General features: G+C 37.5%; 1 protein-coding gene across 2 annotated transcripts in view; it reads right to left on the reverse strand.

Annotated features, from left to right (window-relative positions):
- Nucleotides 1–13,884, reverse strand: part of GABRA3 (gamma-aminobutyric acid type A receptor subunit alpha3) — a 413,998-nt gene that overhangs the window by 284,332 nt on the left and 115,782 nt on the right. The window lies entirely within an intron of this gene.

Below are 13,884 nucleotides of genomic sequence, written 5' to 3' on the forward strand. Positions count from 1 at the left end.
CATATTTCTTTCTCTCCTCTATTTGGCAGCCTCCCTGTGTTTGTTTCTGTGTATTAGGTAGAGCTGCTTTGACTCTTAGTAGCATGGCATATTGCAGAAAAGGCACCTGAATTATGTGGGGCAGAGTCCTTGTAATTCCCAGGGTGGAGCAACCCGCTTCACCACTTTGTGGCTCTGTGTGGGTGAGGGCTCAAAGAGAGGACAAGCCACTGCCTGGCTTCTGGAGTTTTTCCCGGAACTTGCTCCATTCCCAGTCACTTCACATATGCTATTGGCATCCTACCAGTTGTTGTCCAGGTGCTGAATCCCACAGTGGGTGGGTCTGCACATGTTCTAAGTCCATGTAGGACTTAGAATCTCCTCAAAATATGGTGGTTTCTTCTGCCACTCCATCCCCCAGTGGTTTTTACAGCCAAAAGTTATGGGGATTTATCCTCCTGGCATTGGAGCCTTGGACTGTGTGGTCTGGCCTGGGGCTGGGATCACTCACTCCCAAGCTATTCCTCCTGATTTTTAACCACCATACATGAATGTGGGACCATCTGTTTCGCTGCCACCACCACCTCTCTGTGCCACACTGTGTGTCTGAATGAATGTGGCTTCTTTAAATTCTTGGTTGTCAGACTTTCATACAGTTCAATTTTCTGATGGTTCTGGGTATTATTTGTTTGGAGATTTAGTTGTAATTCTTTCTATGGTTGTGCAAGGAGTTGAAGCATGTCTATCTATGCCTCCATTTTGACCAGAAGTCCTCTTGACTACAAATCCCAGATTATTTGGGCCCAAACAGCAATTTTTATGGTCAATTTAATATGTGTGCTGTGGCATTCATGTTTCATAAGTTGTACAGGAGTTGATGGTCATTTTATAAGAATGAATAGAAAACAGAACAGTTCAGAAAACCATGGCATATCAGTAAGTAAATATCACGCATAAGCAGACAACTCTAGGGCATGAGAAACATCCATATGCAGAAACCAATATATGTGTTCAAACATCCACAGTGCTTTGGCAGACCCTAATGTTGTATGATCACATGATAGAGATTAATTTTTAGATAATCATGATATATGATTGACAATTACTCTACAGGAATAAAGAGAATTGGTATAGGATATAAAGTCCAAATTATAGAAATGATCCACAAAATATAAGACAGAACCATGGTGGGTACTCAGAAAACATGAATGCATAAGCAATGATCCTGGATATAGGAAAAGATGGCCATGCTGCATGAGCAAAGAGACTCTTAATGTGTGTTCAACTATGCTATTAGAGTATATAAATATGGGTTATGTTCAAACAATCATGATAAACAAGTAGCAACCCTTCACACTAAGAATAGTGCCAATGAAGAGATGCAAATACCATGATTTGGAAGGAGAAACTATGATATACAGTATGATGAATTAGAAGACAAGAATGTTATATGAACTTATAACTAAGGTACATATTCAAATAACCATTATGCATGAGAAGACTGCTATTATATATAGAAGAGGTTGGACATAATATATGTCCTCCAATTACCATGACACTTTGTTAGCAAATATCATTATTTTAATGCATGTAGAGACATTTATGGTATAAAACAATTTAACCATGGTAAATGTCAGAAAACCATAGCACATGAGCATAATAGTCACTGAAGAAGAGAAGAGGGGCTTAGTACTTCATTAAGATATTGTACATGATCAAAAGCATGCCATGGGGCTGTTGCAAAATAGTATGAATATATATAATACTACTAAAATATACATTTAAATTGTTAATGTTTGCTATGTTTTTCTAACATGTTTAAATTTTTAAATTAAATTTATTAGGATAATATTGGTTAGTAAATTTGTACATGCCACTGGACATGTAGCCTTAGCAAGTTATCAAGTTTCTACAAAACAGGCCTCAATTCTGGTATATGTACAGATAAATGTAGCACATTAGCAGATATTAGCATTAAATGAACTTACAGACATCCATGGTACATGCTCAGATGGCCATCAAACAAGTGCAGATAAGGAATGTAGAAGAGAGAAGATACCCAAAATTCTCATGACAATCTTCGTGAATTTTCAAGTTACTGTAGTGCATAAACTGAAAACTGTGACACTTGAACAAAGGGCCTTCAAAGATGATAAAATATACATGTAGCTTGAGAAAATTACTATATAAGTTTAGACAACCATGATGCATGTGAAGTGGTATTTGGTACATTAGTTCTTAACCATGATGTGTATATATACAATGTGTGTGTTATGGCAACCCTGATATAGGATTAAGCAATATGGTTTAGGAGCAAATGGCCATGCTAGGGGGGCAGACTGCTATGATGTGGGAACAGAGAGCTATGGTCTAAAAGAAGGCAGAAATACTCAAAAAAAATTGGGGGGGGTTGGGGGACAAGAAATATTCTTTTCTGGTCATTTACTATTATACTTATGATAACAAACTGGTGTAGTTATGTACACAGGCAGGGGCCACCAAACATTAATAAATGGAATACAGACCACTGTGGGTAAAGTTATTTTGATTACTGCATACCTATGTCACTATATGCCTTGTGATGCCTCAATATCCCCACCAGTGTTTTTATTTTTTAATATATGAATCAGCAAATTTTTGTTATTAATTTACAAAAATATATGTTACATACAAATAGACCAAAATATGGATTCTTTTTATGAAAAATGTAAACTTGTTACTTTTTCTTTGCAATAGCATTCTTTTTTCTCTTTGGCTTCATTTTTAAATAATCCTGTTTTAAAACCAAACTTAAACCTAATCCTAGAGTCAACTTTAACTGTAACCTCGATTTAAACCTGACCCTAAGCCAATCTTCAACCTTAAATCTAAAATTAATTCTAACACTAACTTTAAATCTAACCTTGAACCAAATGTTAAGCCTAACCCTTACTCTAAACCTAATCCTAATGTCAATCTTTTTTTTAACCTTTACATTAAAAAAAAAAAAATTCCAGCAAAGCTATCATTTAGAATGGAAGGGCTTCCATTCTAAATGCTTCCCAGATAAATGCTTCCCATATAAGGTAAACTTAAAGGAGTTCATCATCACCAAGCCCTTATTATATGAAATGTTAAAGGGACTTTTCTAAGAAGAAGTAGATCAAAACTATGAACAGTAAAATGACAACAAACTCATAACTATTAAAAACTGAACCTAAAGAACAAAAATAAACTTAGCAAACAACTAGAACAGGAAGAGTATCACAGAAATGGAGATCAGGACTTATGGTTGAGATGGAGTAGTAGGAAGATACACTATGCCTCCTCACACAACCAAAAGAAGGACAACAACAAATTAGAAACAAAACAAAACAAAAAAAAAAAACAACTAGAAATGACAGAAAATCGAACTTTACACAAGTCTGACAACCAAGGAGGCAAAGAAGAAATATGCATCCAGACCGGTAGAGAGGTGGAGAGAGGCAGCTGGGGCAGAGAGGATGCACAGCAAAGTGGGGGCTGGAGGACCTGGGTGGATGAGGAGATGCTGGCAGAGCGGGCGCTCCCACATTTGCATGCAGATAAACTGGAAGGAACAACTGGGGAGCAAGACAGACCACTCAACACAGGGTTCCAGTGCTAGGAAATACAGCCTGAAAACCTCTGACGGAAAAACCCTGTGGGGGTTGAGGTGGCAGGAGAAACTCCCAGCTTCACAGGACAGTTTGTTGGAGAGACCCACAGGGTCCTAGGACATACACAAACCCACCCACCCAGGAATCAGCACCAGAAGGGCCCAATTTGCTTGTGGGCAGCAGAGGACATAACTGAAATCCCACCAAGAGTCGAGGAAGCAGCATTGTTCCCTCTTGGACCCCTCCCCCACATACAGCACCACAACCCAGTGATATAGGTGGCCCCACCCTGGTGAATACCTAAGGCTCTTCACCTAACTATGTAACAGGCATACTGAGACAAACAAAATGGCCCAAATGAAAGAACAGATGAAACCTCCAGAAAACATACAACTAAGCAATGAAGAGATAACCAACTTATTAAATACAGAGTTCAAAACACTGATAATCAGGATGCTCACAGAAGTGCTTCAGTATGGTTGCAAAATAGAAAAAAAAAAGTGAAGACTATGAAAAGTGAAATAAAGGAAAACGCACAGGGAACCAACAGTGACAGGATGGAAACCAGGACTGAAATCAATGGTTTGGACCAGAAGTGAGAAATAAACATTCAAACAGAACAGAATAAAGAAAGAAGAATTCAAAAAAAAAAAAAAAAAAAAAAAACAACAGGAGAGGCTTAAGAACCTCCAAGACAACTTTAGACATTCCAACATATAAATAATAGGCATGCCAGAAACAGAACTGGAAGAGCAAGAAATTGAAAACTTATTTGAAAAAATAATGAAGGAGGAGTTCCCAAACCTGGCATAAGGAAATAGACTTCCAGGAAGACCAGGAAGCTCAGAGAGTCCCAAAGAAGTTGGACCCAAGGAAGCACACACCAAGGCACATCATAATTACATTACCCAAAATGAAACAAAAGGAGAAAATCTTAGAAGCAGCAAGAGCAAAGGAGAAAGTTAACTACAAAGGAGTTCCCATAAGACTATCAGCTGATTTCTCAAAAGAAACCTTGCAGGCAGGAAGGGGCTGTAAAGAAGTATTCAAAGTCATTAAAAGCAAGGACCTATATCCAAGATTATCCAGCAAAGCTCCCATTTATAATGGAAGGGTAGATGAAGTGTTTCCCAGATAAGGTCAAATTAAAGGAGTTTACCATCACCAAGCCCTTAGTATATGAAATGTTAAAGGGACTTACATAAGAAAAAGAAGATAAAAAATATTAACAGTAAAATGACAACAAACTCACAACTCTCAACAACGGAACCTAAGAAAAACAAAAACAAAGCAAACAACTACAACAGGAACAGAATCACAGAAATAGAGATCACACAGAGGGTTATCAGCAAGGAAGGGGAAGGGGGGTTGAGGGAAAAGGTATAGGGAATAAGTAGCATAAAGGGTAGGTACAAAATAGACAGCAGGAAGTTAAGAATAGTATAAATGTAGAAGCCAAAGAACTTACATGTATGACCCATGGACATGAACTAGGGGGAAATGTGGGTGGGAGGTAGGGTGCAGGGTGGAGGGGAATAAAGGGGGGGGGGAATGGGACAACTGTAATAGTATAATCGATAAAATATATTTTAATAGACAAATTCTCTAGAGAAAAAAGAAATGTAGATCACATGAAGGGTTATCAGCAGAGAGAGGGAGTGGATAGAATGGAGGAAAAGGTACCGGGAATAAGAAGCATAATTGGTAGGTACAAAATAGACAGGAGGAGGTTCAGAATAGTATGGGAAAATGGAGAAGCCAAAGAATTTATATGTATGACCCATGGATGTGAAATAGTGGGGGGTAATGTTGGTGGGAGGGGGGTGCAGGGTGGAGGGGAAAAGGGGAGAAAAAGTGGGACAACTATAACAGCATAATCAGTAAAAATATTTAAAAATTAAAATAAAATAAAGTAGGACAAAATCAAGGGGGAGGGTAGAGGTGGGGGAGTGAGGTGGGACTGGCTGGGGTGAGATGGAGGGAAGAGGAGAAAATGCAGACAATTGTAACTGAATAAAAATATATACATAAATTTAAAAAAAAGAAAAAAGAAAAAGAAAATAAAGTAATAAAAATATTTCTCAGTTACAAGTTGTATTCAATATTATTTTGTATTAGTTTCAGGTATATTCCTTGGTGGTTAGACAATCATATACTTTATAAACTTTTCTTCCCAATATTTCCAGTAACCACCTGGTACCATACATAGTTATTACAATATTATTGACTATATTCCTTATGTCGTATCCACACTACATCCCTGTGACTATTCTGAAACCATCAATCTGTACTACTCAATCCCTTCACCTTTTTCACCCAGTCTCCCAAAGCCCTCCCCGCTGGCAAGCATCAGCCTTTTCTCTGTATCTAAGAGTGTTTTTGTTTTGATGTTCATTTATACTGTTCTTTACAATCCCAATAGAAGTGAAATCATAAGGTGTTTGTCTTTCTCTGACTGACTAATTTCACACAGCATAATAACCTGTAGGTCAATCCATGCTGTCACAAATGGTAATATTTCATTCTTTTTATCACTAAGAGTATTCCATGGTAAATAAGTACCACCACTTTTTTATCCATTCATCTACTAATGGACACTTGCGTTGCTTCCATAGCTTGGCAATTGTAAATAACGCTGCAATGAGCATAGGAGTGCATACATCACTTTGAATTAGTGTTTTGGGTTTCTTCAAATATATACTCAGAGGTAGAATTGTTGAATCAAAAAGCAGTTTCATTTATAATTTTTGATATATTTATTGATTATGCTATTACAGTTGTCCCATTTCCACCCCTTCACTCAACTCCATCCTGCCCACACCCTCACTCCCACATTCCCCCCCTATAGTTCATGTCCATGGGTCATACTTATAAGTTCTTTGGCTTCTACATTTCCTACACTATTCTTACCCTCCCCCTGTCTATTTTCCACCAATCATTTATGCTATTTATTCTCTGTACCTTTCCCCACTCTCTCCCCCTCCCAATCCCCTATTGATAACCCTCCATGTGATCTCCGTTTTTGTAGTTCTGTTTCTGTTCTAGTTGTTTGCTTAGTTTTCTTTTGTTTTGGTTTTAGGTGTGGTTGTTAATAACTGTGAGTTTGCTGTCATTTTTACTGTTCATATTTTTTATCTTCTTTTTCTTAGGTAACTCCCTTTAACATTTCATATAATAATGGCTTGGTGATGATGAACTCCTTTAACTTGACCTTATCAGAGAAGCACTTTATCTGCCCTTCCATTCTAAATGATAGCTTTGCTGGATACAGTAATCTTGGATGTAGGCCCTTGCCTTTCATGACTTGGAATACTTCTTGCCAGTCCCTTCTTGCCTGTATGGTCTCTTTGGAGAAATCAGCTGACAGTCTTATGGTAACCCCTTTGTCCTTTTCTCTTGCTGCTTCTAAGATTCTCTCCTTCTGTTTCATCTTGGGGAATGTAATTATGATGTGCCTTGGTGTGTTCCTCCTTGGGTCCAGCTTCTTTGGGACTCTCTGAGCTTCCTGAACTTCCTGGAAGTCTATTTCCTTTGCCAGATTAGGGAAGTTCTCCTTCATTATTTGTTCAAATAAGTTTTCAATGTTTTGTTCTTCCTCTTCTCCTTCTGGCGCCCCTATAATTCGATGTTGGAACATTTCAAGATGTCCTGGAGGTTCCTATGCCTCTCCTCATTTTTCTGAATTCTTGTTTCTTCATTCTTTCCTGGTTGGATGTTTCTTTCTTCCTTCTGGTCTACACCATTGATTTGAGTCCCAGTTTCCTTTGCATCACTATTGGTTCCCTGCACCATTTCCTTTGTTTCTCTTAGCATAGGCTTCATTTTTTCATCTAGTTTTCGAACAAATTCAACCAATTCTGTGAGCATCTTGATAACCAGTGTTTTGAACTGTGCATCCAATAGGTTGGCTATCTCTTCCTCGCTTAGTTGTATTTTTTCTGGAGCTTTGAAGTGTTCTGTCATTTGGGCCATTTTTTTTGTCTTGGTGCATCTGTTACTTAAAGGGGCAGAGCCTTAGGTGTTCACGGGGCGGGGTAATGCTGGTAGCTGCGCTGTGACGCTGTATGTGGGGGAGGGGCCGAGAGGGAGCAATGGCACCCACTCCACTCTCCACCAGATTTCAGTCTTTCACTCTGCTACCCACAATCAAATTGGGCCCCTCTGGTGCTGGTTCCCGAGTGGGTGGGCTTGTGCATGTTCTAGGCCCCTGTGGGTCTCCAAGGACCTCTCCTGTGAGGCTGGGAGTCTCTCCTGCTGCCGCCCCAACCCCTACGGGCTCTTTCAATCAGAGGTTTGAGGCTTTATTTCCCTGTGCTGGAGCCCTGGGTTACACAGTCTGCTTGGCTCCCCGCCGTTTGTCCAGGTTTATCTGTGAGCGAGTGTGGGGCCGCGGGGTGCTACCCACCGTTCTGCCTGCCCCATTCTCCACCACTCAGAGTCCAGCCCTCCCAGTTTATCTGTGCGCGAATGTAGGGCCTCAGGGTCTGCCAGTGGTCAGACTGCCTGCCCTGTTCCTCCCACACTCTGCCAGTCTCGGTCCCGCCACGGCCACGCAAGTCCTCTCCACCCCAGTGCCCGTCTCTGCCCCTCCTACCGGTCTGGATCTATGTTTCTTTTTTATGTACTTGGTGTCGGACTTCCTTGCTGTTCGATTTTCTGTCACTTCTGGTTGTGCGAGGAGACGCAGTGTGTCTACCTGCGCCGCCATCTTGGTTCTCATCATTAATAATTTTTGAGGAACCTCCATACTGTTTTCCATAGTGGCTGCACCAATCTACATTCCCACCAAAAGTGTGAAAAGATTCCCTTTTCTCCACATTCCCATACTGTTTTCCAAAGTGGCTGCACCAATCTGAATTCCTACCAACCATGCACAAGGGTTCCCTTTTCTCCACATTCTCACAAGCACTTGTTATTTGTGCATTTACTGATGATAACCATTCTGACAGGTGTGATGTGATATTCTCATTGTGGTTTTAATTTGCATTTCTGTGAAAATTAGTGACATTGAGCATCTTTTCACTAGTTTATTGACTATCTGTATGTCCCCTTTGGAGAAGTGTTCATTCAGGTCCTCTTTCCATTTTTAATTTTTTTAATTAAATTTTACACTCAATATTATTTTGTATTATGTTCAGATGTACAACAGAGTGGTTGGACAATCATATGCACTTTAAAAATCTATTCCCCTCAATATTTCCAATACTCAACTGGCACCATACATAGTTATTACAATATATTAACTATATTTCCTATGCTGTACCTTACATCTCCATTACTGTTTTGTAACTACAAATCTGTACTTCTCAATTCCTCCATCCTTTTTACCTAGTGCTCCAATCTCCTTCCTGATGGCAAACATCAGTCTATTCTCTCTACATATGAGAATTTCTGTTTGGTTAGTTTATAATGTTCTTTAGATTCCATATATAAGTGAAAACATATGATATTTGACTTTCTCTAACTCATTTCCCTTAGCATAATACCCTCTATGTCCAGCCACACTGTCGCAATGGCAAGATTTCATTCTTTTTATGTAAAAGTAATATGACATTGTATACAGGGTCCAGTACAAATACCCCTTTTTATTACAAAATCTTTTATTACAAAATTATAAGCATGTAATTCTGTAAGATAACAATATCACACTCAAGCACATCATGTGAAATGTTCAAATTAAAACTATAAATTGTTATACCCACATTATTACCCTACCAACCACACTCAAGCAGGCATTACTTCTGCCGGACCCTGTATATGTGCCACCACTTTTTTAATCGCTCATCTACTGATGGGCTCTTGGGTTGCTTTCATAGCTTGGCTATTGTAAATAAAACTGCAATGAACATAGTGGTGTATATATTTTCATATTAGTGTTTGAGTTTCTTCAGATAAATCCCCAGAAATGGAATTGCTGAGTCATAAGGCATTTCTAATTTTATTTTTTTGAGAAACTCCATACTGTTTTCCACAGTGGCTGCATCAGTCTTATTCCCACCAACAGTGCCTGAGGGTTCCTTTTTTCCTACATCCTTGCCAGCACTTGTTTGTTGATTTATTGATGATAGCCATTCTGACAGGTGTGAGGAAATACCTCATTGTGGTTTTAATTTGCATTCCTCTGATGCTTAGTGCCATTGAGCATCTTTTCATATGTCTGCAGGACACCTGAATGTCCTCTCTGGATAAGTGTTGATTCAGGTCCTTTTCACATTTTTAAATCAGATTGTTTGTTGTATTGGTGGATGTTGAGTAGTATATGCTCATTATAAATTTTAGATAGTAAACCCTAATCAAATGTATCATTGGGGAATATGTCCTCCCATTTAGGAGGTTGTCTTTTCATTTTGTTAATGGTTTCCTTTTCCGTGCAAAAACTTTTTGTTTGATGTAGTCCCATTTATTAATTTTTTTTCTCTTTTAATGACTTTATGTATTTATTTTTAGAGAGAGGGGAATGGAAGGAGAAAGAGAAGGAGAGAAACATCAATGTGTGGTTGCCTCTTGCACATCCCCAGCTGGGGACCTGGCTTGCAGCCCATGCATGTGACCTGACTGGGAATTGAATCAGTGACCCTTTGGGCCAGCACTCAATCCACTGAGCCACAGCAGCCAGGGTTGTTAATTTTTTCTTTTGTTTCCCTTGCCAGAGGAGATATATCATAAAAAACATAAAAAATAGAAGAAAAAAGAAAATAAAATATAACCAGAGACATTGAAGTTAAGAATAATCTAACAATGGGCAGGGGGGAGTAGGGAGGGGACAGTGAGGAAAGGGGATTACAGGAACTACTATAAAGGACACATGGACAAAATCAAGGGGGAGGGTGGAGGTGGGGGAGGGAGGGGGATTCAACTGGGGTGGGGTGGAGGGATGGGGAGAAAAGGCACACAACTGTAATTGAATAACAATAAAATATTAAAATTAAAAAATATATTACTAAGGGAAACGTCTGTGACTTTACTGCCTATGTTTACTTCTAGAAGTTTTATGATTTTGAGTCTTATATTTAAGTCTTTAATTCATTTTGAGTTTATTCTTGTATGTGGTATAAAAAGGCAGTTTAATTTCATTTTTTGGCACATGTGTGTCCAACTTTGCCAGCGCCATTTATTGAATAGGCTGTCTTTACCCATTATATGTTCTTGTCTGCTTTGTCAAATTTTAATTGACCATAAAGGTGTGGGTTTATTTCAGAGCTCTATATTCTGTCCCATTTTTCTGTACATCTGTTTTTATGCAAGTGTCATAATGTTTTGACTACTATAGGTATAGTTTGATATCAGGTAGTGTGATACATTCAAATGTGTTCTTCTTTCTCAATATAGTTGTGGCTATATGGGGTTTTTGGTGGCTCCATATACATGTTTGGATTACTTAATTCTTGTTCTTTAAAATGCTATTGGTACAAACAGCATTGAATCTATAGATTCCTTTGGGTAGTATGTACATTTTAATGATGTTAATTGTTGCTATCCATGAACATCGTATATAATTTATTTCTTGTATCTTCTTCAATTTTTTCCTTCAGGGTTTTATAATTTTCCAAAGACAGGTCTTTTACCTTCTTGGTCAAATATATTCCTAAGTATTTTATTTTATTTGGGTGCAACTGTAAATGTGAATCCTTTCCTAGTTTCCCTTTCTTATGGGTTATTATTGGTGTATAAAAATGTAACAGATTCCTGAGTATTTTGTATCCTGCTAAATTACTGAATTCATTTATCAAATCTAATAGATTTATGGTGGAATCTTTAGGGTTTTCTATACACAGTATCATGTCATCTGCAAATAATGAGTTTTACTTCTTGGTTTCCAATTTGGATTCCTTTTATTTCTTCTTCTTGTCTGATTGCTGTGGCTAGAACTTCTAGTACAATGTTGAATAAGTGGGGAAAGTGGACATCTCTGTCTTATTTATAATCTTAAGAAAACTTACTTTAGTTTTTCCTAATTAAATATGATGTTAGTTGTGGGTTTGTCATATATGGCCCTCATTATGTTGAGATTTGTTCTCTCTATTCCCATTTGCTGAAAGTTTGTCATCATAAATGGGTACTAGATATTATGAAAAGGTTTTTCTGCATCTGTTTGTATTATCTTATGATTTTTATCCTTGACTTTATGTGATGTATCACATTAATTGATTTGTAGATATACCAACCTTTCATTCCAGTAATAAATCCCACAGGACCATGGTGATTGATCTTTTTAATACCATGATGAATTTGGTCTGCTACTACTTTGAAGATTTTTTATTCTGTGTTCATTGGGGGTATTGGTTTATAATCCTCTTTCTATTGGCAATTGAAAAATGTATATCCTGCAATTTTGTGGTGAAATGCTCTGAAAATATCAATTAAATTCACCTGGCTGTGTTTCATTTAAGGCTGCTGTTTTCTTATTGATTTTCTATCTGGTTTTGGAATTAGGATTATGCTGGCTCACAAAATGAAGTTGTCTTTCCTCTTCTTGAATTTTTGGAATAGTTTCAGAAGGATAGGTGTTACTTCTTTTAATGTTTGGTAAAATTCACCAGTGAAGTTATCTGATCTAGTATTTTTGCTTGTTGAAAGTTTTTTAATTAATTTTTACTGTTATTCAATTATAGTTGTATGCCTTTTCTCCCCATCCCTCCACCCCACCCCAGACAAACCCACCTCCCTCCCCCCACCTCCACCCTCCCCCTTGATTTTGTCCATGTGTCCTTTATAAGAGTTCCTGTAATCCCTTCTCCTTACTGTCCCCTCCCCACTCCCCCCCCCCCCCGGCTATTGTTAGATTGTTCTTAACTTCAATGTCTCTGGTTATATTTTGTTTCCTTTTTTCTTCTGTTGATTATGTTCCAGTTAAAGGTGAGATCATATGGTATTTGTCCCTCACCATCTGGCTTATTTCGCTTAGCATAATGCCCTCCAGTTCCATCCATGCTGTTGCAAAGGGTATAAACTCCTTCTTTTTTTAGTTACTGCTTTAATTTCATTATTTGAAATCAGTATGCTCAGACTTTCTGTTTCTTCTTGATTCAGTTTTGGAAGAATATATGTTTCTAGTAATTTATCCATTTCTTCCAGATTGCATAATTTATTGGCATCTGGTTGTTTGTAATATTTCCTTATAATCCTTTGCATTTCTGTGGTGTCAGTTGTTACTTCTCTTTCATTTCTCATTTTATTTATTTGGATCTTTCCCCTTTTTCAAAATAATACTTCTTAAAGATTTAGCAATCTTGTTTGTTTGTTTGTTTTTTCAAAGAACCAGCTTTTGGTTTCATCAATCTTTTGTATTGTTTCTTGAGATTCTATTTCATTAACTTCCACTTTGATCTTTTTTGTTTCTTTCCTTTTACTCACTTTGGGCATTATTGTTGTTCTTTTTCTAGTTCTTTTATGTTTAGATTATTATTTTTGAAGTAATTTTTGTTGTTATTCTATTACAATTGTCCAAACTTTTACTTGAAATTTTTCTTGTTTTGTTTTGTTTTGTTTTTGAGGTAGGCCTGTAATGTTATGAATTTCTCTCTTAGATCTGCTTCTGTTATGTCCCATAGATTTGGGGTTGTTGTGTTTTCACTTTCATTTGTCTCAAAGCATCTTTTGATTTCTTCTTTGATGTCATTGTTAACTCATCCTTTGTTTAGTAACATGTTTTTTAGCCTCCATGTGTTTGTGTGTTTTTATATTATTTTCTTGTAATTGATTACTAGTTTCATACCATTGTATGTAGAAAAGATGCTTGATATTACTTCAATCTTCTTAAATTTACTGAAACTTGTTTTGCGTCCTAAAATATGGTCTATCATAAAAACTATTAAATGTTCACTTGAAAAAATGTATATTCTGCTACTTTGGGATGAAACACCCTGAAAATATCAATTAAATCCATCTGGTCTAGTGTGTTATTTAAGGCTTCTGGTTTCTTGTTGATTTTCCCTGTGGAAAATCTATCTATTGATATCAGTGAAGTGTTAATATTGCCTACTATCTTCCTTTATGCCCATCAAGATTTGCTTTATATATTTAGGTACTATTATGTTCAAATGCTTCCTAGGGTTATATTCTCTTACTGGATTGATCCCTTTATTGTTATGCTGTGTCCTTCTTTGTCTCTTATTTTACCCTGTGCTCTGATGTCTACTCTTTCATATAAGCATTGCTAACCCAGCTTTTTTCCATTTTCATTTACATTAAATATCTTTTTCCATTTCTTTGCATTTAGTCTGTCTTTCAGTTTGAGGTGGGTCTCTTGTACACAGCATATACATGGATCTTCTTTTGGTATCCATTC

This window comes from Desmodus rotundus, chromosome X, assembly GCF_022682495.2.
Source record: "Desmodus rotundus isolate HL8 chromosome X, HLdesRot8A.1, whole genome shotgun sequence".
NCBI classification, from domain to species: Eukaryota; Metazoa; Chordata; class Mammalia; order Chiroptera; family Phyllostomidae; genus Desmodus; species Desmodus rotundus.